At 39.3% G+C, this 27143-nt stretch overlaps 1 protein-coding gene across 35 annotated transcripts in view; it reads left to right on the top strand.

Annotated features, from left to right (window-relative positions):
* LOC115941363 (uncharacterized) overlaps positions 1-27143 on the top strand; it is a 105447-nt gene that overhangs the window by 12230 nt on the left and 66074 nt on the right. For 4 of the 35 annotated variants that reach the window (XR_014144939.1, XR_014144944.1, XM_081818708.1 and 1 more), the window contains 2 exons: positions 5000-5102; positions 8016-8086. The exons of 27 other annotated variants lie outside the window; for them this stretch is intronic. The gene's annotated coding sequence lies outside the window, so the exon portion shown is untranslated. The remainder of the gene's footprint in view (positions 1-4999; positions 5103-8015; positions 8087-27143) is intronic. 4 more of the 35 variants (XR_014144940.1, XR_014144943.1, XR_014144941.1 and 1 more) reach the window with 2 other exon arrangements.

The raw sequence follows: 27143 nt of genomic DNA, 5'->3' as shown, positions 1-27143 counted from the left end.
ATATGTGAATTATATTTTTGGCCTTAGCTGAAATGGTGCATGATGAATCTCAAGATTGCTGTTTTATAGTTTTAAAGGTGATCCCAGTTATTTGAAGCTTTTTTCCTAGGCAGTTGACTACAGTGGGAGTGGGCAAGGAGGGAGAGCATATTGAGTAAGAGGACTGTACTCCAGGATTCTATTACATTGGTGGCATTTTAGAGAATTGTTTAATTTGATTCCACTATTGTTTGTGGTGTGCCATCTGGTGTTGTTTCCTTTCTTCTATTTACTTTGGCTTTAGTTTTCTCTTATTTGTCAAGTTTCTTAATGTGGAGGCTGAGGTCACTGATTAAGACTTTTTTCCTTTCTGTTATAAGCTTTTAGTGCTATAGATTTCTCCCTAACCCTGGCTTCAACTGCATCCCACAAATTTTGATATTTTCTTTTATTTTCATTTGGTTCAAAGGACTTTCTAATTTCCTTTTTGATTTCTTTTTCACTTCCGAGTTATTTTTAAAAAGTGTGTTATTTGGGATCAAACGATTTGGGTAGTTTTCAAGTATTCTGTTATTTATTTCTAGTTTAGTTTAATTGTGGTCAGAAAATAAACTGTGTATGACTTGAATTCTTTTACATTTATTGAGACTTATTTTATGCCTCAGAATATGTTCTATCTTGAAAAGAATACCTCTACTGTGTGGGTAGAGTGTTCTATAAACGTCTGTTAGGCTAAGCTGTGTGAAAGTGATGTTCAAGTGTTCTGTATTCCCACTGATTTTTGTCTACCTAGTCTTTGGGTAAATAAAAGAGTAGTATTGAAACCTCCAACTGCAGTTATGGATTTATCTATTTTTCCTTTTAGTTCTGTCAGGTTTTGCTTGATATATTTTAAACATCTGTTATTAGGTGCATAAACATGTAAGTTTGCTAAATTCTCTTGAAAAATTAACCCCTCTATAATTATGAAATGACCTTCTGTGATACTTAATTTTATGTGTCAACTTGACTAAGCCATGGAGTACCCAGATATTTGGTCAAACCTTATTCTGGGTGTGTCTGTGAGGGTGTTTTTGGATAAGATTAACATTTGAATTGGTAGACTGAGAGAAGTAGATTGCCCTCTCCATTGTTGGGGGGGGGATGGTGTTGATCCAATCAGCTGAAGGCCTAAATAGAACCAAAGGCTGAGTAAGAAGAAATTCCTCCTACCTGAATGCCTTTGAGCTGGGAACATCTGTTTTTCCTGTCTTTGGACTTGAACTGAAACATCTCTTCTTCCTGGGTCTTGAGCCTGCTGGCCTTGGGACTGGAACTACACCATCAGTTCTCCTGGATCTCCAGCTTGCCAGCTGGGGATCTTGGATTTTGTCAGCCTCCATACTCATAGGAGCCAATTTCTTATACTAAACTTCTTTTTTTTTTTTTTAAGGGGGGAGGGGCAAAGGGAGAGGGAGAGAGAAAATCTTAAGCAGGCTCCACACCCAGCTCGGATCGGTGGGATCTCACAACCCTGAGATGCTGACCTGAACCGAAATCAAGAGTTGGACACTTAACCAACTGAGTCACCCAGGTGCCCCTAAACTTCTATATGTATATGTTTGTTTATATTATATATATTCATATAATGTATATTATATATATATGTATGTATTTATATGTATATATATTTCCTATTGGTTCTTTTTCCCTGGGGAACTCTAATACATTCTCTTTATCCCTACTGATATTCTTCACTCTGAAATCTACTCCCAACTCCAGTTTTCTTTTGATTAGTGTTAGCATGTTATATTTTTTCATCTCTTACTTTTAATCTATGTGTGTCTTTACACTTAAAGTGGGTTTCTTGGGTGCCTGGGTGGCTCAGTGGTGAAGCATCTGCCTCTGGCTCAGGTCATGATCCCAGGATCCTGGGATCAAGTCCACATCTGGCTCTCTGCTCAGCAGAGAGCCTGCTTCTCCCTCTCCCTCTGCAGCTCCCCCTGCTTGTGCTCTCTCTCTCTCTCTCTGTGTAAAATAAATAAATAAAATCTTTTTTAAAATAAATAAATAAATAAAGTGGGTTTCTTGTTTTGCTTGTTTATCCAATGTAACAGTCTCTATCTTTTAATTGAGGTGTTTAGACCATTCACACTTAATGTGATTATTGATGCAGTTAGGATTAATCTGTCATCTTGCTGTTTTCTACTCTACTTGTCCCATCTATTCTTTATTCCTCTTTAACATTTTTCTTTCTTTTTCAAACTGTATTTTTTTTAATAATTCTATTTTACTCCTTTTATTGGCTTATGGGCTATAACTCTTTGTTAATTTCAGCGGTTGCTTTAGGGTTTACAGTATACATTTTAAATCTATCACAGACTACCTTCAAGTGATTTTATACTGTTTCACATAATATGAGTACCTTACAACAGTACAACAGTACTTCTTCCTGAAGCACTTCTTTTAATGTTTCTTGTGCAGGTGTGCTGGTGATGAATTCTCTCAGCTTTTCTGTATTTAAAAAAGAATTTGTCGCATTTTCCTTTTTTTAACTTTTTTATTTTGAAATAATGTAGACTCCAGGAAGTTGCAAAAAAAAGGATTAGAGTCAGTCCCATGAACCTTTCACTGACCTTTCTCTAATGGTGGCATCTTATAACTGTAGTACAATAAAACCAGGAAATTGACCTGAGTACGGTACTGTTAACTAGCCTACTTACCTTATTCAGTTTTCACCAGTTGTTTCATGTACTCATTTGTGTATTTTACCTTCATATTTGAAAGTTATTTTTACTGGATATTGGACTTCTATGTTTCCAGTCTTTTCTTCCATTAAAAGATGTCTCACTGCTCTGGCTTGTGTTGTTTCTGATGAGAAGTCTTCTGACATTCTTAGCTTTATTCTTCCCTATGTAATGTATCATTTCTGTGGCTTCTTTTAAGAATTTTCTCTTTATTACGAGTTTGAAGCAATTTGATTGTGATGTGCCTTGTGTAGTTTTCTTATATTTCTTGTGCTTGGGATTCTAGGATCAATGGGTTTATAATTTTCATCAAATTTGTAAAAATTTTTCAGCCATTATCCTCAAATATTTTTTGGTCTCACATCACACTCCCTCTCTGCATTTAGGAGACTCCATATTAGATCTCTTGAAGTTTTTCCCAGCTCACTGGACTCTCTTATTTTACTTTTAGTCTTTTTATTCCTCTATGTGTTTTATCCTGGATAATTTTTAAAGCTATGTCTCAAGTTCATTTATCTTTTCTTTTATGATAAACATATAATCTGCTGTTAATCACATTTATTGTATTTTTTTTTACATTTATTATATTTTTCATCTCAGACATTCTATTTTCAACTCTAGAAGCTTGATTTGGGTCTTGAAAATATCTCCATGTAGCTACACAGCAGTTAATCTTTTTATGACCTGACCTGTTGAATATATGGAATATAGTTATAATAACTCTTTTAATGTCCTTTTCTGAGAATTCTATCATATGTGTCATTCCTGGGTCTGTTTCTACTGAATGCTTTTTCTCCTCAATATAGATCATATTTTATTATTCATTTGAAAGCTTGGCAATTTTTGATTGGATGTCAGATATTGTGAATTTTATTTTCTTGGGTGCTAAATATATTTATATCCCTAAAATTATTCTTAGATTTTATTCTGGAACATAGTTAGATTACTTGGAAACAATTGAATCCTTTCAAGCCTTGTTTTTAAGCTTTATTAGGGACCAGAGAGCATTTAGTCTAGGCTGAATTTGTCCCCACTACTGAGGCTAAACCTTTCTGAGTACTTCAACTGCTGTCCCCTGACTTAAGAAGTTTTTCATTCTGGGGGCGCCTGGGTGGCTCAGTCGTTAAGCGTCTGCCTTCGGCTCAGGTCATGATCCCAGGGTCCTGGGATCGAGTCCTGCATTGGGCTCCCTGCTCTGTGGGAAGCCTGCTTCTCCCTCTCCCATTCCCCCTGCTTGTGTTCCCCCTCTTGCTGTGTCTCTCTCTATCAAATAAACAAATAAAATCTTAAAAAAAAAAAAAGTTTTTCACTCTGGCTGGTAGAAACACAAACTATTTCCAGTTCTGTGTGTGTTCCAATAATTGTTCCCTCCACTCCTTTTAGACAGTTCTTTCCCCAGCTTTGGATAGTTCCTTACCTGAATGCACCATTCATTCAGTACTTAGTCGATGACACGAAGGCTGTGCTTTTCAGATCTTTTCTGTGCAGCTCTTCCCTGTTCAGTACTTTGCCCTATTTTCTCTAGACACTTTGGCTTCTCTAGACACCTGTCTCTGTCAGATCAACTCAGGGAGACTGCTGGACTCTGACAGGGTCCCCCTGCCTGAGCTGCAGCCTGGATATTCTTTTCAGGCAATGAGCCGGGGTAATTGTAGGTCTCATCTCACTGAAGCAGTCACTAGACTGTACTGTTTGATGTCCTATGTCTATAAAATGTTTCCTATATTTTGTCTGGCTTTTTTATTTGCTGCAGGTGGGAAAGTAAATACGGTCATTGTTTCTCCATTTTAGCAGATAATAGAAGTCCTGCAACTGGAATTTTGCTCAAGAAACTTTATTGGCTCCCTAGGGCTGCTATAACAAAGTATCACAAACTGGATGGCTTAAAACAGCAGAAATATATTCTCTCACAGTTCTAGAGGCTCAAAGTCCAAACTCAAGGTGTCAGCAGTGCCATGCTCCTTCCAAAGACTCTTCCTTGCCTCTCTTAGCTTTTGGTGGTTGGCTGCAACCCTCGGCGTTCCTTGGCTGTAGAAGCATCACTCCAATCTCTGCTTTCATCTTCACATGGCCTTCTCCCTGGTGTGCCTATGTCTCTGTGTCCAAATTTCCTCTTCTTATAAAGGCACCAGTCATTGGATCAGTGGTGCCTTTGGTCCATTGGTGGACCCTAATCCACCCCAATCCAGTATAATCTCTTCTTAACTTGATTATATCTGTGTCTTAGTTTGGGGTGCTGTAACAGAATATCATAGACTGGGTAGCTTAAAAAAACAAACATTTATTTCTCACAGTTCTGGAGGCTGGCAAGTCTAAGATCAAGGTCCCCAAGAGACCCAGTGTCTGGTTTGCAGATAACTGTCTTCACTGTGTCCTCACTGCAAAGAGAGCAGAAAGGTATTCCTCTCTCTCATGTCTCTTCTTATAAGAACACTGATCCCATTCATAAGGACTCCACACTCATGACTTAATTACGTCTCAGAAGCTCCATTTTCATACATCGCCCACATTGGCAATTTAGGCTTCAACATGAATTTGTGGGGATGGGGCCCATAAACATTCAAACATTCAGTCCATAGCAATCTACAAACACCCTACATCAAATAAGGTCACATTCACAGGTACCAGGAGTTAGCATTTTAACATATCCTTAAGGGGGGGATACAGTTTAACTTGTAATAGAAATATGTATTCTTCTTTTTTTTTTTTAATGTATCTTTTTTTTAAAGTAAGCTGTATGCCCAATGTGGAGCTTGAACTCATGACCCCAAGATCAAGAGTTGCATGTTCTACCAACTGAGCCAGCCAGGCATCCCTTTCTTCATTTTTTTATGTTTTATTAAGTTTTTTATTTTAATTTCAGTATAGTTAACATACAGTGTTATATTAGTTTCAGGTGTATAAATATAGTGATTCAACAATTTCATACATGGTTCAGTGCTCATCACCTTTAGTCCCTATCACTTATTTCTCCCATCCCCCACCCTATGCTTCTTGATTAAGGTATATTTTAAATAAAACAAAGGTGACTGATCTTTTGGGGAAACTGTTAAAATACTCTGCATTATTAGTTTATCTTTAGATATCCTCAAATATTTATGATAGTTTCTTTTTTTTTTCCTTTAAGAAGGAGATCAGTTTTATTTTATTTTTTTAATAAGATCTTCTTTATTATGAAAGTGATACAAACCACATTACAGCTGATACAGAAAATAGAGGGAATAATCAGCTATAATTTTATGATAGTTTCTAAATCAATTCCATATTTATCTTAATTATGATTTGTTAATACAATGAAATTATTGCTTTAAAACCATATTGGTTTTTTTAAAAAAATAAACATTATATATTTTTTGGTCTTCTGTTTCACCCTGAACCAAAGGGATTATTAGGGAATAACAGGGTTCAAATTGGAAATTGTAGGAATCAGCTGCTGTGATGTTATTTTAAGAGTAGCTTCTTGCCTGAGGATTAAAATATGTAGTCAATTAAATCTTCATTATTTGGAGGGATTAGAAGAAATGCTGCCAAATAGGCTGACCCTTGGTTTCATTTACAAATTCTTTTTAAACGAAAGCCAGAAGGGAATCACTCACATACTCATCCAGTCTCTAATAAAGTTTAATTCCATAAGCTAATATCATCAATGACAGAACTATGGTCAAAATTAGAACATGACTCATAGAGGTCTACATTCTAAAAGGACTTCCCTTAGGGTGATAATAAATGTTTAATCATCCATGTGCCCACAGATCCACAGGCTTTCTTTTTTTTTTCTTTTTAAAGATTTTATTTATTTATTTGAGAGAGAGAATAAGAGAGAGAGAGAGAGCACAAGAGGGGGGAGGGTCAGAGGGAGAAGTAGACTGCCTGCTGAGCAGGGAGCCCAATGTGGGACTTGATCCCGGAACTCCAGAATCATGACCTGAGCCGAAGGCAGTCGCTTAACCAACTGAGCCACCCAGGTGTCCCCACAGGCTTTCTGAAGTGGAAGGGAATTCTGACATCGCCATCATCATACTTAATATAGTGTACTATTTTAATTGTCTGTTTATGTGACTTTCTCCCCCAGAAAACCATGAGACAACAAATACCTTGGTACTTACTTAACACAGTATAATGTACTAGGTTTTCAGTAAATATTTGTACAAGAGATGACAACAGGAAATGAGGAAGAAAGGACCAAACAAGTGAATGAATAAGGCCCAAATAAATTTAGCATCATGTCAATGGCTACACAGATAATGATAGGGTAGAACTAAAACTTGCTTTCCCAGTTCTCAAGTAGGTTTCTTTACCAAATCTCCTAAATTTATTATCTCTTTAAAACTCAGTTCTTTATCTACATTTTACTAATTTTTGTGAGTAATAATAGATAGCACTCTTACAGTACTTACTGTCTTCCTGGTATTTTTCTAAGTGCTTTCAATATATTAAGTCACTTGATCTTTATAACAACCCTATAAGATAGGCACTATTTTCCCTACATTATAGGAAACTAAAATACAGAGATGTTAAGTAATATGCTCAAGGTCACATGTCTAGTAATTGGTAAAGCCGAGATTGGAACCCAGGCAGTCAAACACTAGAGTCTATGTATAAACCACTGTGATACATTCCCTGAAATAGAGTCACATTATCTTTTTGTTAAAGTTGTGTGAGGAAAAATAATACTTAACAATACAAAATAGCATAATGCATGTTTTATTGCACAAAGAACATATATGTTTTAAAATGTCAGTTGATTTAATGTTTAAGATGCTCATTATGTTTTATTTTCCATTGAAAGATACAGAAGCAATAGAAAAACTAATGCTTGTAAACTAAAATTATTGAGAAGTAAATTAAAGATATTCCTTGGGTAGTAGTTTGACAGGGTTTTTATCCACAATATCCAAAAAGTCAGAATTGATTCTTTGTTTCTCCAAGGAAGTTAAGACTTACTCTTTTTAACCTTTTCTTTATAGTTCTAAAGTGAAAGTCATTCTAGTGCTATTCATTTTTTTTAATTGATTGCTCTAGGGTTTGCAATATACATTGTTAAACTTATCACAGTCTTCTTTCAAATATTATTATGTGGCTTCATGCATAATGTAAGAACCTTACAACAGTATAATTTCATTTCCCTCTCTGATCCTTGTGCTATTATATTATATATTTTACTTCTATGTATGTTTTAAGCTCCACATGCCTGGTAATTCTTTTTGCTTCAGTCAACTATCTTTTAAAGAAATTTTAAAATGAGAAGAAAAGCACTTCAAATTTATTCACATATTTATCATTTCTGATACTCATTTTTCCTTTGTATAGGTCCATATTTCCATCTGATATGATTTTCCTTTTGCTGGAGAAACTTCCTTGAACGTAATTTTGTAGCTCAGGTATGCTGATGATAAGTTCTCTCTGCTTTTGTTTATCTAAGACAGTTTTTATTTTGCCTTAATTTTTGAAAATTTTTTTGCTCCCCCATCCCCCTTTGGCACTTAGAAGATTTTATTCCATTGGCCTTTGGCTTGCATGTTTCTGAAAAGAAGTCAGCTGTCATTCATATTTTTTGTTGCCTCTAGGTAATCAGTCTTTTCCTCTGGCTGGTTTTAATTTTTCTCTTTATCATTAGTTTTCAGCAGTTTGGTAATCATGTGCCTTGGTGCTAGGTTTTATTGTTGTTTGTTTTTGTTTTTATCCTGCTTGAAATTCATAAAATTTCTTGGATCTGTGGGTATATAGTTTTTGTCAAATTGGAGAAACTTCTCACTATATAATGCCTTCACATATTTTTCTGTTTTCCTACTCCTCTCCTGGGACTTCAATTTCACAGCTATTAGACTGTTTGCTGTTATTCCAAAAGTCATGAAAGTTCTGTTTGTTTTTTTCTTCTTTTTTGTAGCCTTTTTTTTTCCCCTCGGTGCTTAATTTTGGATATATTCTAAATTGTTATACCCTCAAATTCACTATTAATTTTTCTCCTGATTCTGAATCACACTTTCCTGCTTCTTGCCATGTCTAGTAATTTGCTTTTGGAAGCTGAGTACTATAAATATTATGTTGTTGAGTTTCTGTATTTGTTCTTTCTTTGGATAGTGCGGCTTTGTTTTGGCAAGTGGTTAAGTTACATGCAGATTAGTTTGACCCATGGAAGGCCTTATACTTTTCTAAGGCACGTATAGAGTAGCCTTCTACTAAGATGTGACTCTACTGTGTCTGTACTGAATGATCTAGAATGTCACTGAGGTCTCTACTAGTCAAAATTAAAAATCAAGGATGCAATTTAAAAGAAGCTGGTCAGGATGGCTTCACTGAGAAGGTGATGGTTTACACATAAATGCTATTCTTTTGCTTTTCATTGCTGGAGCAGTGGATGTGAATTATTCTGATAATATTGATATATAATATGAAACTGCTTTGCAGGTCATAACATTTTATACTTTTACCAACAGTTTAGGAGAATGCCTGCTTCACAATATCCTTGCCAAGTGTTTCCATAGTGTAGTGGTTATCACAATATCCTTGCCAGCATTGAGTATTATGTTTAATAAATTATAGTCTGATCTCTTGGAAGGAATATTATGCAATCATTAGGATCATGTTTTTTGGAAACTAATGACTTGGGGGAAGAACTCTCAAACCAATGTCAATTGAACAAAAATAGGATAAAAAATTTTATATACATCAAGCTCTCACTATTAAATAAAGATCATATATATTTTTGTTAGTAGCATTTATCTGTGGATAATGGGGTTATGAGAGATTTTTATATTATCATTTTTTTTAGTATAATCTTGATACTAAAAACTTTAAAATGTGAGGTATTTGATAAATGGGTTACTCTGAACATGGAAATACTTGAGAGCAAGAAAGTCTACACACGTAGAAACCATATGCCCCCAACAAACTATAACTGGAGTCACATCTTTCAGTCTCTGTATTCATCAGGAATCCTCTGATAATGGAGCTGTCTGTCTGAGCTATCAAAAGGAATGTCCTGACAGCACCTCCCACCTAATTGTGAATTTACAAAAGTTATGTAATTGGTCAACTCTCTGTTTTGGATTGGTTTTATTTGTTTTGACTAATCTGGTCTAAATGCATTTTCCTTGTCTACCATTTTATACCTTAACACTGAATGTATTAGTTTGCTAGAACTGCCATAACAAAAGATCACAGATTAGTTGGTTTAAACAACAGAAATTTATTCTCTTACATTTCTGGAGGCTGAAGTCCAAGATCAATATGTACTGCCAGGGTTTGTTTCTTCTGAGACATCTTCCCTTGGCTTGCAGAGACCTCTCCCTGTGCCTTCATATGGTCTTTACTTTGTACGTGCCTGTGTCCAGATTTCTTCTTGTAAGGACACCAGACATATTGGATTAGGGCCTACCCTAATGACCTCATTTTACATTAATTACTTCTTTAATTACCTCTTTATATTTCTAAATATAGTCACCCTAGGAGTACTGGGGTTTGGGGCATCAGCATATGAATTTTGAGGGGACACAATTCAGCCCATAATACTGAGTAAGTTTAGCTCTTCAAACTCCTCATGGATGTAGCAAAAGCAGAAGACCCATTTCTTTGCTCTCCAAGCATAAGCTCTAGATCCCAAAGTGCGTGGTGTTGAATTCTGGCTCTCTCACTTTAGAGCTATTTGAGGTGAGACAAGATATCTAGCCTCTTTGCGCTTAAGTATCTTCACCTCTCAAATGGGGACAATACCAGCGTGCCCTCATAGGTTTATTGTAGCATTCAGTGATTTAATTTGTGCAGATTTGTTTGTCCCAAAACTGTACACTAATTGCTCAATAAAGGTTAGCTGTTGTTATATCAAATTATCTAATTAATATAGCTGTCTAACACTGTATTTGACACAGAAATATAATGATGAACACAAAAAATACTCTCTCTCTTCACTGAGGGGAGATTTTCCTCTGGATCTATGTGTCATTCTTATTTCCAGTGACGCAACTTTTGTTCTCCTTTTAAAAATTCTATGTAGAAAGACTTTTCTAAGGGATAATGAACAGTCAAAGCATACTTGATCTCTGTCCTTCCCTCATTGTGGGCACTGACTCATATATGGTTTATAGATTTAGGGAGAGGTAAAGTCTGAAAAAGAAACCTGTGTTGATAAATCCTATATTTTCTTTATGATTATCTCCTCTTTCTCTAGTCCTTAAACAACACAGATACACACACATTTATAACCTGTTAGCTGTGCCAGACACATTTTCTAAACTCACGTGCCCAGATTCTGTACCTAGATAATGCTATCTTGTGAGGTTGTGGCATCTACTCCATTAAGCAGTCCTTCTAGAATGCTTTGATGACTAAAAATATGGATGATGTATCTGTCCTTTGTACACCAGCTCTTCACCCTTCTGTGGGAACATGTGCTTTGGGTGCTTTTTCAAGCAAGGACTTGTGCTGATCTACCTCATACATTAATTCTAGCTGTAGTAATACTTTGAGAAAGGAATATGATCCCCAAAATAACCACAAGGAGAAGTGTGTCATGAAAGGTCATGGCAGTGGGGCAGAGGATATTGGACAGAAGAGTTCTAAAAATAGGGAGCAAGAGATCAAAGAACCAGCGGCAGTGAGGAACCTTTTTTGGCTTTGAGTCACAGAAGGAGGAGGCAATACTCCCTGGACTGCTCGTGCCTTCTGCTCCACCTGCCACTCACGCCCGACTTGTGGAACTGCAGGGGGTGAGGGGATGCTGAGCATATTTTTCTCCCCTGGGAGCTGACTGCCTTTAAATCATCTTGATGAAAAGTGTATTTAAATAATACTTTAAAACATGTCAAAGTAAGTCACATTTTGGAGAATTTTATGTTACTGCCATATTCCTAATATTGCAAGGAAAGTCTACGCATTCTGATCAAGAAGACTGAATTTCAGCTTTCTTCTGGACCAGATCTTTGGATTTTACAACTTAACATAGATTTTTTATTGTCTCCCTACTTTGTACCTGATGATTAATTATTTGCAAAGCCAAGCACCAAATTTTATGTGCATGCACCATGCGTTGGGTAGGTAGGATCAGCCACATCAGATTCCATCAGCCACTGTTTGTGTTCTATGAGAATGGGGTATGGGAGTATCGGGCTGCAACTGAAGAAACCGATTTTAGATATGCTGTCCAATGCCCTCCCCTTGTATATATAATACAATATTTATATATACAATTATTTGACAATAATGAGTTGGGTAGGTTAAGACAGGTTAAAAAGAGCTCTTTGAATGAATTTTGACAGATGATTGTATTTGTGGGGGGGGGCAGAGTTGTTTTCTAAGTTCATAAACTAGAGAATCAGAAAATTTGTGATGAGTCCCATAATCTCTCGAACGGTCAATTTCCTCAAAAGTAAAATGAGCTTATTGGCACTTGGTTTAGAGACAATATATGTGTGGAGGTGCTTGCAAACTATACAGTGCTATACAAATACTCCTTTTAAACCATAGTTGTCAGAGAATCAGTCTGTGCATTCAGATGGAATCCACACTTTCCTATTCAAAAAGTCTTCTTTTTATTCATTTCAAAATTATTTGCCTCACTCTAGTGTGCAAAGGCACCGTGCCAGGCACCAGGACACATTCAGAGATGAGTCATCCCCAGAGCCTGCCCTCAAGGGAACTTAGGGTACAAGGAGGCAGATAAAACATTGAAAAATGCACTGCTTGATGTTAAAAATTTAGCTTCAAGGGGCGCCTGGGTGGCTCAGTCATTAAGCGTCTGCCTTCGGCTCAGGTCATGATCCCAGGGTCCTGGGATCGAGCCCCACATCGGGCTCCTTGCTCAGCGGGGAGTCCGGTTCTCCCTCTCCCTCTGCCCCTGCTTGTGTCCCCTCTCTCACTGTGTCTCTCTCTGTCAAATAAATAAAATCTTTAAAAAAAAAATTTAGCTTCAAATGACTGCATAATTGAACATTATATCACATTTTAAAAGTGATTTAGCAATCCCTCTTAAATATTTAAATAGTAATGTACATGTTAATCAACATACATTAGTCTGCTAATAGACTAATTAACATGTATGCCATTAGTCAAGAATATTGAGAAATGCAGGTGAAAACAAAGTGTCTTGACTCAAGACAGCCAATTTGGGCTACTGCAGTGGTTAATGATGACTGACAGCCCACTAATGCTGACTCCTGTTGAGAGATCAGTTTTCAGTAGGCTCCCCAAACCCAAACTGACCCCAAAACAATTGATTCTGTCTGGTCCTAAAGCCAGTTTCTCCATTCGTTTTGATTCGAGGCTTTCTTAGCCTGAATCCATGAGTGAAAGGCCCTTTTGTTTAAAATTTTAGTTGCAGTTAACAGATCTCTGACTTTATTCTAAAAAAGAAAAAAAAAAAAAGAAAGTTGAGATTTCTCCGGGAGACTAGGATTCCTAATGTTTGTACAAGGGAAATACGCAGTTATGATCTTGAAAATTAAGTAATTTGTTGTTGATTTAATGAAAATAAGATATTTGGCTAATAAAATTTCCAGCTATCTGAACACCATCGCAAAATCTGACTTTTGTAAAAATCTAGCTTACACATTCACATTCAGAATTACGACTTCAAAAATATTCCTTGAATAAGAAGATCATAGGACTTCTGAAAATATAGGACTTCATTCTCATCTCTTCTAGTAGAAGAAAGCTGCTTCCGAGATCAGAAATCTCACCATTTCCTTTTCAGGATAACTATAAGGGCCTGTACACTGGTCTGGAGTAGGCCTCTCCTTCAGGCATTAATAGGTTTAAATCAGTGTGAGAGATCTTAAATATGGTCTTTAGGAAAAAGAAGCTATTGTAAGCTCAGAAAAGAGGAATGTTTCATTTAGTGCTCAGAATAATGGTTGAAAAGTATTATGAACAAGGGGATCTGTGGGTGTTAACACATAGCTAATGAGCTCCACAGAATGGTGGGAAGAGAAATAGAAGTACTGTGTAAGCAACAAGTGTAACCTTCAAGTGAAGATGCTCCTGGCAAGCACAGAAGCCTGGGTTTCATGATGAGGACAAGACATACAACTCACAGCCAGGATCCTTGGAAAGTGCCTTCACACAGAGTCCAGCAGGCTGGCCCCAACTTTTCAACCTGTGAGCCTCTGACTCAAATGCCTCAAAAAGAGAGCCCAGCTCAGTATCATATTTCCAATTAAGATCATTAGGGAGACCTGTGGTGCCTCAGTTGCACATTGCCTCTCAGTAAACAGTCCCACCAGTATCACTGCCAGTACCTAGATTCAGTCAATTCATACAAGGGGTATTTATCAAGCATCTATAGTCTCTACCATCTGCCAGGCACAAAGAATCGTCTCATACCACCACCCTCCAATTTGTGTTTCGATAAAGTGCAGTGAGCTTCTGCAGACCTATGATGGGATGCCTTCTACTGGTCAGATCAGCAACACAGCCCTTTGCTGGTAGCCTCTGGGCCCCCAATGGCTTCTGGCCTCATGTTGACAGTTAGGACCCAAGTCACTCACTGGTTCCCACCAAGCACCCTAAATGTTTCCAGGAGACTCTAGAATCTTTCATCTTGAATTGGCCAGTGGTTATCACTCTTTCAGAAGACTAATCAGCTTTCAGAATAAAAGTAAGGGTCAGGATTTATTCCCTGGCTTTTCTAGTATTTACTACTGTGTACCAAATGACTCTAAAACTTAGTATCTTAAGACGGTTCCCATTACACCTAAAACTAATATTACACTGCATGTTAACTAACTACAATTTAAATAAAAACTTAAAAACAAACAAAAAAACAGTATCCATTAAATTATGTCTCATAGATTCTGGGAGTCAGGAATTTGGACAGGACTTAGCTGGGAGATTTTTCTGCTCCTTCTGAGATGGTTGAAGCTATTCATTGGTACTTAGCTGGCAGATGGGCTGCTTGAGAGGGTCACCAAGAGATTATATTTTATGTCTGACACCTTGGTGGGGATGGCTGGAAGTATGGGCTCAGCTGGGACTGTCTACTGGAGCATGTACACATGGTGTTTCCAGCACCGCAGTCTCAGGGTGGTTGGACATCTTCTACAGAGGTTGAGCAAGCATCTCAGTAGAACCAGGAGGAAGCTGAATGGCCTTTCCTGACCTAGCCTCAGAAGCATTACCTCTGCAGCAATCTATTAGTTGCAAGTGGTCATAAGGTCATCTCAGATTCAAGGGGAGAAAAATGGGCTCCCCTTTTTGATGAGAGGTTACATTTTAGGAGAGCTTGGGAAATATTTTTGCCGCCATCTTTGGAAAATGCAGTCTTCCACCTTAGCCTCTGTGTCTCATTGATTGCTCAACTGCCTCTGAATACCTGATATTGGTCTAGGAGTCAGTTACTATATCTACTCAGAAACCAACCTTCCTCCCCCCCTTGTTTTCCCTCTCCCTAGACGAGATGCCCACTCCAAAGAAACTTCCCAAAGACTACCTAAAAGACAAGGTGGCGTAAATAGGTGCTTAGTTGGAACCAGCAAGATAACATGGGTCAAAGAGGAAGGAATAATCATGATGAGAAGAATTAAAGGAGGCTTCATTGAGGAGGTGGCCATTATGTTGCACTTTGATAGAAAAATAGAATTTTGACAGATTGAGGACAGTGGAGAAAGGCATGTCATTCCCTCCTGAGCAAAAGCACAGAAGTGTAGAAAGGTATGTTGTATGAGGAAAAGCTAAGACTGCTAAAGAATTTGAGCTTCAGATTCTATCACCGCTGAGAAGCCAGGTTTTTGTTTTTAAAGATTTTATTTATTTATTTATTTAACAGAGAGTTAGCGAGAGCAGGAACACAAGCAGGGGAAGTGGGAGGAGAAGCAGGCTTCCCGCTGAGCAGGGAGCCCGATGCGGAGCTCGATCCCAGGACCCTGGGATCATGACCTGAGCCGAAGGCAGATGCTTAACAGCTGAGCCACCCAGGCACCCCGAGAAGCCAGGTTTTTAGCTATGTTTTAGGAAGACGACTCTGGCAGTGGTGTGGAGAGGTGAGATTTGGCGGTGGGGGGAAAAGATGGCCAGTGTGTGTAGAATAGTATCCTGCAGTGTATAGTATCCTTTTATAAGGAAAGGAGACAGCTTGCTGTCTCTCCTGATCTATGAGAGAAACAGTAACAGTGACTCTCACCAGAAATGATGGCTTAAAAACTGGTACAGTCCATCACTATGCTTTGACCTTCTGTCAGCAAATGCTTGTCTAGATGTGTTTGGATTGGATGCTTCATCAGACTAGTCATCCCCTTGGGATTTCATCCCACTCACCCCCCCCCCACACACACCATCCCAGTGAATTTGTGCCTCAGCAGTCCTGCAGACCTGCCTTCAATTTCCCATGATCACCTCACACCTTTGTCCCAGCTAAGAAGGTCTAGACTTTTCTGCTGTTTCTCCCCTCATTCCCTCAAACTCTTGGCTGCAACCACATAGAAATTCTTATCATTCCCTGGCATTCTGTGGCCCATCTCACTGCCACATATCTGCATATGGTTTTCTCTCTGCCTAAAGAATTCTTTCTATCACCCTTTCTCCACCAGGCAAATTCCTAGTCGTCAGTTCATACCCAACTGAAACATCACCTCTGTGAAGCATGATGCACTAGGCTGCTACCTTCTGGTCTCTGTGATGCTCTGGCTTCTATTATAACATTTGTCCCTTTATAGTGCCATGTGCATTTCATGTATATTTTATAGATTAGACTGAGGCCTTTGAGGGAACAAAGACTGTGTCTTATCTTTATATCAGTAGCGTCTCTCATAGGATTAGGTAGTCAATAAATATTACACGAAGGAAGGAAGGAAAGTGAGAACTTCATTTGACTCTTGTTGATGTAAATGTTGTAAACGTTGGTCTGTGTTTTCCGTCTAGAAATTCAAAGTCTGACACTGAATGAGCAAATAGTTGGTACCATTCTATGCAGAACAGCGGGTGTTTAAGTTGCTCATAAGAAGCTAGGTTTCTGTTGGCATAAGGTTACTGAAGTAATCTAGAAAATCAACCACAGAAAGCCAGGAGATCCTGGAGTAGTAGAGCTCTATTCACAAACCTTGTTAATTTCTAGCAAAGAGTTTCCCAGAGGTCTCATGAGAAGCCCAACTGTGGTATCTCTCATGCCCCAGTAACTGTTAACACTGGCAATGTCTTGCATGGTTGCAGAGCTTCGGAACAGCCCTGTGTCCTCGCCTGGATTCATCAATAACATTCTTTTCAATGGAAGGCTAACATTCACAGGTAGTTGAGGTCAGTGTCAACTGCTGTGGTCTCCTTTTAAAACCTAAGGTCACACATTCATAAAATCCTTCCTGACATAGTGAGGATAATAGTGGGGAACTCAGCTTACACATATACTAAGCCCTAAAGAATGTGCTGTGGGCAGAGCTCAGCTTACTTGGAAGAATTTTGTTTGCACGGGGTTTCAGAGCCTGGGTAATTTCCGAATCAGGGTAGATGGGCTGTTTTCCCTTTCACTAAGAACCCTGCCATGAAGGGCTTTATATAACCAAGGCGGCGCTCACAAGGTGGTGGTGGTGGTGGTGTTTTCACTCCAGCTGGCAGGGCTGCATGTGCCTTCTTAAGTCTCAGATTAATGTAAACATTCTCATGGAGAACTTCTACATTCTACCTTTTTTATTACACCCTTGGGGTGTTTGCTGGGCTTATTAAACAACAGTCTGTAAAGCTGTAATGCTTTTGTATCCTTCTGAGTACAACGTTTTGATTTCCTTTTATCCATTACTTAGCACCCACCCTGCCTCTCTCCCTTAATTTCACTGTCAGGTGTTTTCACCTCTAAGGTGACCCCTATGTGAAAATGATCTTTTTAAAGCATATGGATTATGGGTAATTCATCCCAACACAGACTAATTCTCCCCTACAGTTGTCCTTTAAAGAGGGAGCTCTCCCCTATTCCATCAAGGGATTGCTTGGGATTTGAAGCAGGTGAAGTTGGGGAGGTGCGGTGAAGGGAGAGGGGACTCTGGCTTGGTCTCTCTGGCCTGTGTCCTAATGCTGCCATTTATCCATGTGACTGGTCCCTTCTTGGGGGTGCCTCGGCTCTTCTTGGGAATGATTCTTCGTCAGACATTTGAAGTAGATGAAATGAGGTAGCCCTTAGAAGATACACAGTAAAGATTGGTGTCTGTCCTTCCTTCCTTGACAGGTCAGTAGGGCTGGAGAGGGCAAAAGAATCAGAAACTTCCCACTGAAGAGTTAGGAACTGGTGTCAGTTGGGCGCATCTAAAATTAGAATATGTAAATATGTAAATAGGATCCAACTGACAGTAATTTGACTTGCAGTTTTCAAGGAGCACATATATTATACCAGGCAGTGTCAATTTGTGATTCGGTAGCTACATTTATAATCACCATTATTTTAAAGGGCCCCTTGATTCTAAAGCTTCTTTGGCATCATAAAAATTTCTATTACAGAAATTAAAGGTCTAGAAATAAAGGTTCACAGGTTCCAGTGAATGGAGCCCCAGCCCAAGTGCCAGTAATGTAAAAGTTGTCTATATTTACAAAACACTACTTAGTCTTTCCTCCAAGGAGATGAGAAAAAGTTCACGCTACTGAAATTTAATCCATATAATTAAGTGAGAAATAAGAGATTTAGCTCTTAAATATATTAATATCTTCTATTAAAGCTTGACCAAAGACATTCTCTATTTTCCTAACTCCTTTCTTCATCTTTGATTCCTGAAGCTTTTGAAACTTGCAAGTACACAATGTGAAGTACAACAAAAATGCTGTCGATATTTGGCTAAATATTCAAGGGTCAAACTTACAGAAGCAAGAGAAAAGATAACAGGTCTTGATGATGGAAGCAGAGACCACACATTTTCATGGTCTACTTCAAGGTCTAAATCTAAGAGAAGAGGTCTAGATGAGTAACATAGGCCCCAGACCAGCAACATTGGCCCCCACCTGGGAACTTGTTAGTCCTGTAAATTCTTCAGCCTCATTCCAGATCTGAATGAGATCTGGATGAGATCTGAATGAGAAACTCTGAGGTGGACTCAGCAATCCTTGTTTTAACACACTCTCCAGGTGATTCTGATGATGGTAAATTTGAGAACCATTAGACTAGAATAGATTTTGAAGAATAGAGGAACATGATCTTCAGAGTGTCATTTTAAAAATTTCGCTCCATGCTTGAAGAGAAGCAAACAAAAATTACTGAGCTGTATGGTGCTTAGAGGAAATAGCTTTCTGGAAGCCAACACCACTACAGAATAACAGTTTTGGGATGATTCACAAGGTCATCTTTTATAGCCTACCTCATTAATTCAGAAATATTTTAACTGCCAAAGTTGGGTTATAACCTATGAATGGTCTTGGAACTAATTTCATGAAATAGTTATTATGTACAGAGGAGATTGATGCCCAAATATTCTTAGGGTACTCTGGGTTACACAGAATGAAAAAGGTTTCCTTGTTGAGAAGTGCTACAGGAGGAGAACATGTTTAATTTTGTGTAATCCAGTGCTCTGCAGGACTTCTCAGAGCTTTTAATATGTGACGGTGTAATTGTGGGTTTCCAAAAGAAGATATTCTCTTTTGTGTATGGATGGTGCTTTAGTTTATGGTGTTTCTCAAACTGTTGGACTGTGAAAACCTTTTTCTGTGGAGTGTCCCTTGGGACCAGAGTTGTTGAGAATGTATTTTGGGAAATGCTGAGTTGAATTATAGAATGATAGAATTTCTTGCTTGGAGCTGTCTCTAGATACCAACCAGTCAAATCCCTTCGTTCTAAGCACCTGGCTTGTCTAAAGTCACAGAAACTAATTATTCTGGAGCACTTTTAACTTCCATTTTGTGCTGTTACCAATCTTTGCAGATATGAGAATCTTTTTTTAAACATCAGATTTCATGGATAGACACCCACCTCCTACATGGGATGAAAATAAGTATAATGTTTTACACCCATCAATTAGTGACCTAAAAATGGGTAAAACCACAGGCTTTGGAGCCCAATTCCAGCTCCATTATTTACAGTAAAACCAAAGGGTGAGTTACTTAAACTCTACAAATCTATTTCTTGTGTAAAATGGTGATAACAATTATACCTCCCTTCTGGGTGCTAAGAAGAGGCAAACAACGTAATTTCTATTACATGGTTAGCACTCTACTTGCCACACTGTAAATGCTCAATAAACGTTAGTCACTGTTTCATTGATTGATTAAAAATATATATAATGGACAGAAGTTATAAACAAATCCACAATGCTCTTAAAGAATCCAAAATAGACTGCACATGCATTTGGGGGGAAATATTGTATAGAGATGCAAGACGTTATTTACTCTACAAAGTCTGATGAGCAAATCAATTTGCAGATTCTTTTTTTTTAAAGATTTTATTTATTTATTTATTTATTTATTTATTTATTTATTTATTTATTATAAAGAGAGCTCTAAGCAGGGGGAGGCAGAGGGACAGAGGACAAGCAGATTCCCACTGAGCGCCGAGTCCAATCCCAAGACCCCGAGATGACAACCTGAGCCGAAGTCAGATGCCTAACCTACTGAGCCACCCAGGCACCCCTGAAGATTCTTTGCAGTAACTCTACAACATTTGAGGTTTACACATTAGGAACCAATGGCCTGTGTTAACCTATTTTTGTCTACAAATAGACTGTCTATTTTTAAAACATTTACATGAGGAGAGAACTGTCTGCCTCCTTTGTTCCGTTATCCTGTGTTTAAATTCCCTTGCAGTCAATTTTTATGTGTCTCTTTGGGCATGTTCAAAACCCATTTCCTCTGATCTAATCTTCTGCAGACCTGAACACCTGGTCAGCATCTTCCTCACAGTAACATTTTACTCAGAGTAAAACCTCTTCCTAAAGAAACCACTCTATCAATCAGTTAATGGTATCATGTGCCTGGCACTTACACAGACACCTTTGGACAGTTAGAAGACATCTGAAACCTCTGCTGTCACTTCAAAGAACTTATGATGTAGTTTAGGGAACAGATTTATCATCTGAGAGTGTTCAAGTGTTATCCTGAGAGTACTGGTTGGAAATGCTGTTGATGTTCAGAGAAAGGTAAAATCAATGTGGGAGAATATTTGCAAAGCTCCATGGAAGCAGAAGCATGTTTAGTGCAAAAATGCTGAATTAGGAATCAGGATTTAGGCTCTAATCTAGGCTTTTTTTTTTTTTAAGATTTTATTTATTTATTTATTTATTTATTTATTTATTTATGAGAGAGAGAGAGAGCACAAGCAGGGGGAGCAACAGGGAGAGGGAGAAGCCCGATGCGGGACTCGATCCCGGGACTCTGGGATCATGACTTGAGCTGAAGGCAGATGCTTAACCAACTGAGCCACCCAGGTGCCCACTAATCCAGGCTTTGAAATGAACTCATTGTGTGACCTAGGGCTAGATCTTAACATCTCTAGATCTTCTTATCTGTAAAATGAACGACTGGAGTGGGCTCTGCCTACTGCCACTTCATGGTGGGAGACCTTTATCCCCAGTGCACGTTTTCACACTGAATGCTCACACAGACCCTGAATTAGGTACTGTTAGTAGTCCCATTTTTCAGATAAGGACACTGAGGCTTAGCAAGGTTATGTAACCTACAAGTGCTTAGCTAGTAACTGGTTCCAGTACTCTGGCTGCTTTTTTCTTAATCACAGTGCCAAACTTTTTTGAGGGGATGGGAAAGGGTTTAAGCTGGACCTTCTGAGATGGGTGAGGGCAGAGATTGTTTCACTGTGGGTCCAACTCAGTCCCCAGAGTACGTGGTAATTTATAGTACAACTTCCTCCCTGACCCAGAAAACCTATAATATGAGGTTATTTCTGTCCCCAGACACCAGTATTATTATGGAGATTAGCTGAACATGAAGTTAGTTTGTTGCTTATTCATTAACCTTTTCTTTTGTTAGGCATTCTTTTCTTTTTCTCTTTTTTGAATAAATCATTTTTAAATTGCTTTTTTCTAAGTTCTTAATTTCTTAAATAAAGCTCTTCCTATCATCATGTATATAGAAAAACCGTTTGCTCCCCACCTCTTACAAATCATTAGTCTGTAAATAATCACAAGTATAATATAGCATTCAGACTTTTAATAAATTTATTTATTATTTATTTGAGAGAGAGAGAACGCGTGCAAACAGGGGAAGAGGCAGAGGGAGAGGATCTCAGGCAGACTCTGCACTGAGCTGGGAGCCCGAAGTGAGGCTCAGGTGGGGCTCCCGCGGGGCTCGATCTCACACCCCTGAGCCGAAATCAAGAGTCGGGCACTTAATCAACTGAGCCACTCAGGCACCCCACGTTTGAACTTTTAATAAAAGAATGACAACATTGACTTTCATCTGCTTCTGCTCCACTAAGAGTTGAGAATTCTGTGACTTTTTCAATCTCTAATTAGCGTTGTTTGCCTTTTATCTTTGCTTGAATCTGACCTTTTAGGGGTGGAAGAGCGAGTGATAGGAATCTTGAACTTCTGCTGAGTGCTTACTTTGTTTCAGCTACTGCTCAAGGTGTATTATATTTGATCTGCACACAAACCCCAGAAGTTAGGACCTGCTAATTGTTCCCATTTCACAAATAAGAAAAGTGAGATGAAAGTAATTTGTCCTAAGTCACGTATTCATTGAGTAGAGCCAAGAGTCAGACTCAAGAGTTTGGCACCCAAATGTAAGCCCTTAAACTTGAGACTACACTTTTGTCTCCTCCAAAGGAAAGACGTGGGACATATGGGGGAGGATCAGTTACCTTTTCTTCTTCTTTAGGTTGAGCTGATTTAGATGGAGTTTATTTGAGTGATGTAAGAAGATTAATTACTTAGGCTAGGAGAAAATTAGCAGCAAGGGAAGGAAATTAAGAGAGGGAACATTGTGGATATACATTTATGTCTCATACACGCTTCTTTCCCAAAGGAGAGTTGTTTCCTGACCAATTTTCCTAGTGAAAGAGGTCATTCACAGCTCAGAAAAGCAGGCCCCATGGCTGGCAGGATTTGACTGTCACTGTGATCACAGTTAGCAGTGAGTTGGAGAAATTAAGAGCTCACCGTCATTCCTAAGGTATTTTAATAATCAACAGAATGAAAATTGACCCTTACCTTCAGAAAAGCAATAAGGGCTCCAGGAAATTACCCCCTCTACTTTATCACCTCTGCTTTGTCTTATTGTCATGCTAAAATCACACATCTGATTTTTTCTTTTCCCTTGCTAATAGCAAGACTTTCAATTTTTCAAGGAATAGAATGTTAAGACCTCTGCTTTGCTGTTTCTCTCCTCTCTGCCCTGAGAGTTGGTTCACTTTTTGAGCTTCCTCTCTCTGTCTTGGAAAGGTTCCTTTTCCACTGGGAGTCCTGTCCCAGCCCCACTTCAGGCTGTGAACGTGAAGGACAGCGTCTGGGCTGTGGAATGAAGCAAAGGAATGTTTGAGTGGCAGGGGAAGGGGGCTGTTAACTTTACTTAAAATATTTTTTGAAAATATTTCATATAATGTTGGGTTTTGTAGCTCCCCTAGCTCTGCTCCGACCCCCCACTTTTAAATAAACGTGTGGAATTATAGTGTGTACAGAGGAAGTTAGAAAATGAGCCCCACTGTTCCTATCTCCGCAGGCATCTGCGCGGGTGTGCCCGGGTGAATGGGCCCTGTGGGAGTTCTAAGGAGCATCCTCTAGAGCCAAATTCTTCAACAGGGCAAACCTCCATCAGCTGTGTAAATAGTGTGGCAATGTGTGGAGGCCACAGGCAGTTTCCTGATAGTCGGCTACTGTGCCCAGGTAGTTAAAAGGAGTCCTGTTCCGTCCTGAGGCTTGCAGGTTGTGAGTTGAGTCTTGTAGGCCCTGACGAGTGGGTGGGTAGACTTTTCCCTTTCATTTTATTCAGGGCGAAGGAAGGCAGTCTGATGAAGATAGGTAGGGCTGGTCGCTAAAACCACACCTAACAGAAAGCTGCTGGGTGTGTGACTGAAGAAAGAGTTGTGACTGCCAACCGAGGACACAATGGGGCACACACTGGCTTGTTCATCCCAGCTCCAGAAATTCCTGGGACCCGTCAGAGGACATGGTGCTCTGAGGACGTCATGCTCTGAGGTTGTTTATGTAGCGGCTCTTTAGAATGTGAAATTCAATGCAATTCTTGTATCTAGTTTCTTCGCCCCACGCCACCTGAAAGCAGGCAGCAAGCCCGAAGGCTTTCCATCTGTCAAGCCATCCGGCCTGCGCACGCCCATGCCTCTGCTGGGGGTTGGCCCGCAGATGCATTCACCTCGGGCTCTTCCTCGGGTGGAAATCGGGATGCTGGCGCCAGCTCCTGGATCTCAAGTCCTCTTCTTTTTTGTTTGTGTATTCTGCAGTCTTCATCACTCTGACATCCAATTTTTTTGTTTGGCTTAAACGAATGGGCATGGAGACAAAACAACGAGGTACAGGTGGTTCCTCTGCGTACTTCTGTACATAATGCCTTCCTGAAAATAGGTACAGATCTGCAAGGCTCAAATGATAGATTTGCCTATTGTAAGCAGCATCCCAGTACCAAAGAGCTCAAAATGCTCTAAGGTCCCTAAATACATCTTGGTTTTTAGAAATAGTCTTTCATCATGTATTTCTAGAATTTGATTTGTGCTCCTGAATTCTTTCCCTTCACCACTGGACACCTGGAGTACTGGCTCAAGTCCAGCTATCATCCAATTGAGGCCAAGGTTTCTCTGCCTTTGACTTGGCCACTGTTTGCCCATCTTCATCTTAATCGTGTTAAGTGTATGAGACTTAACTCTTCTTATCAACAGTATCAATATTTATCTTTCCATTTTCAGCCCCACTTTTACAGATGTATGTGGTTACAACCCATCAAAATGTTCAAATAATGACTTAAACAAGTACTCTTTGGCAAAGATGGCATCCCAGTGCCCAAACAGAACAACTGTACCCTCTATCATCCAGTTTCACCATGACCAGTCGAAGTGCTAAGCTTCTCCTTTCTTTAGTGTCCTCTCAACTTGACTAAACCATTCTGGGAATTACTAGAAAACGGGATTGCATGCTGTTGTGGGTAAGTTTTCTTGAAGTGATCAACTTTTTGGCATTGGTGAATCGTCCAGAACCGCAGGAATTGATGGAAGACAGGTTTACAGGCAGTTGCTTGTTCTCTGTGTGCACGATGAGCAAGTCTGCCTTGTATCAGTCTGGGAGAAGCCCATCACCCAGCTAGCTCTCAGAATGCCCTTCAGATATTGTTGTTTTCTTCAAAATAATAGAATGTCTGAGCTGTTGTTGTTTTTTTGTTTTTAAGGTTCAATGTGTTAGGCACGTGTATATGTTGCAGTGACTAAGAATTCAAGAGTAATTCCAGAGAGGGGGTGCCTGGGTGGCTCAGTCGGTTAAGCATCTATCTTTGGCTCAGGTCATGATCCCAGGGTCCTGGGATCAAGCCCCACGTTGGCCTCCCTGCTCAGCAGAGAGCCTGCTTCTCCCTCTCCCTCTGCCTCTTCCCCTGGCTTGTGCTCTCTCTTACTCTCTCTCTCAAATAAATAAATAAAATCTTTAAAGAAACAAAAAGAGTAATTCCAGAGAGGAGAGAGGAAATGGAAACGGGGCTGGAGGGAGGGGGACTGGATTGTTCTATGTCTTTTGTTACCATATTTACTGGCTCCTTGTGAAGACAGTCTGGTCAAGTATTATATTGGACTTCATCTCTATCTTAATATCACATAAAAATAGATCTGAGAAGCAGTGTAATAGAATCATTAACAGTATAAACTCTGAAGGAAGAAAGAGTTTGGATCCCAACTTCATCACTTTCTAGCTGTGTGATCTTGGGTGAGTTGTTTAACGTTCCTGAGCCTCAAGGTATGCCCATCTCTCAAGGTCATTGTAAAGATTAAACATATTTCATAAATTTTTGTGAAATTACCCAGTGTTAGTCAACCAACATCGGTTTGTTTCAAAAATTTTCTTGGTGTGGTCTGAAAATCTGTTTCCCCATTTCATCTTTCACAATTATTAGCCAAGTAACAGTACTAATCATGGTAAAAGGGGAATAGAAGACAGCTGGGGCGGGGGGGCATGCAAGTGTACTTTGGCCTTAGACAAGGTGGGCCTGAGTATTGGTGCTGTCATTTTCTCCCTGTTTGTGGGTGACTTTTCATAAATCAACATGTGGGTTGAGGGTATGGCTAGATGGAGAACTGTTTCCTTTAAAGGAATGAAAAACCATTGATCGAGCCCTTGTCTCACATCTTATCACCATGTATCTGGATTTGTGATATTGAAAGATTTTCAGAAATTGAGCTACGACGTGACACAAACTACCTGTTTGCTTGTGACAGAAATTCCAAGCCAGATAGCTGGAAATAGGAGAACTTGGAGAGGAGATTTGAGAGGGTAGAGAATTCTGATTTCCTCAGAATCTAAGCAGATTTGGGCTGAGGTAACATTTTAAAATCACACAGATTCCTGCAGGTATGCACTTAGACTTTTAGGATTATTCACTCTTGGTGTCTTTTCAAAGGTCAGGACATACCAGCAGTTTGTCAGATGCTTCCATAAGTGGTCTCATGTTTAAAAACACCAGTTTCGGGGCGCCTGGGTGGCTCAGTCAGTTAAGCGGCTGCCTTCAGTTCAGGTCATGATCCCAGGGGCCTGGGATCGAGCCCCGCATCGGCCTCCCTGCTCAGTAGGGAGTCTGCTTCTCCCTCTCCCTCTGTCTGCCACTCCCCGTTTGTGCTCTCTGTCTCTGTCAAAAAATAAGTAAAATCTTTAAAAAAATAAAACACCAGTTTCTCATCTGCTCTCCCTTGTAGAATTATGAACAATATGCAGGCTCTGGAGTGAGGGGATCTGGATTCAACCGTAACCTCTGCCATTATTAGCTATATGATCTTGGGTGAAAGGATTCTTTAACAATTCTGATCCTCAGTTGATCCATTCCTAAAATGTGTATATTAAGACCGACCTCAGGGGTACATGGGTGGCACAGTCCGTTGGAAGCCAGACTCTTGGTTTTGGCTCAGGTCATGATCTCATGGGTCATGGGATGGAGCTGAGTGCATCTCCTTGAGATTCTTTGTCTCTGCCCCTCCCCCCTCATGCACATGCACATGCACACAGAGACATGCGCAGGCGTGTGAGCTCTCTCTCTAAATAAATAAAATTTTAAAAAATACCTACATCAAGGAGTTGTTTGGGGAACTACATAAGAAAATGTGTTTAAAATTTTTTGCAAGCTCTACCACTGAAATGAGGAGTTTTAGTAGTAGATGGTCATAGGATTCTGCTATATCCTAGAAAACATTAACAAATACAAATCTATTACAAAATCATTTACCCATTTTTGAGACTATAACAATGAGGAATGCAAACAAATGCCTGTGAAATTCTTTTTCTTTTTTCCTGTAACACTTCCCTGTGAAATGCCAAAGCAAGGGCCAAGAGCAAGAAATATTTAGGGTTCCCACAACAACCTTCCCTCCAAGCAATGGCAAGAACAAAATAA

This window comes from Leptonychotes weddellii, chromosome 4 (assembly GCF_054177405.1).
Source record: "Leptonychotes weddellii isolate Sample4059 chromosome 4, ASM5417740v2, whole genome shotgun sequence".
Lineage (NCBI taxonomy): Eukaryota > Metazoa > Chordata > Mammalia > Carnivora > Phocidae > Leptonychotes > Leptonychotes weddellii.
The sequence above is the reverse complement of the archived record's forward strand: the minus strand, read 5'-3'. Positions and strand labels throughout refer to the sequence as shown.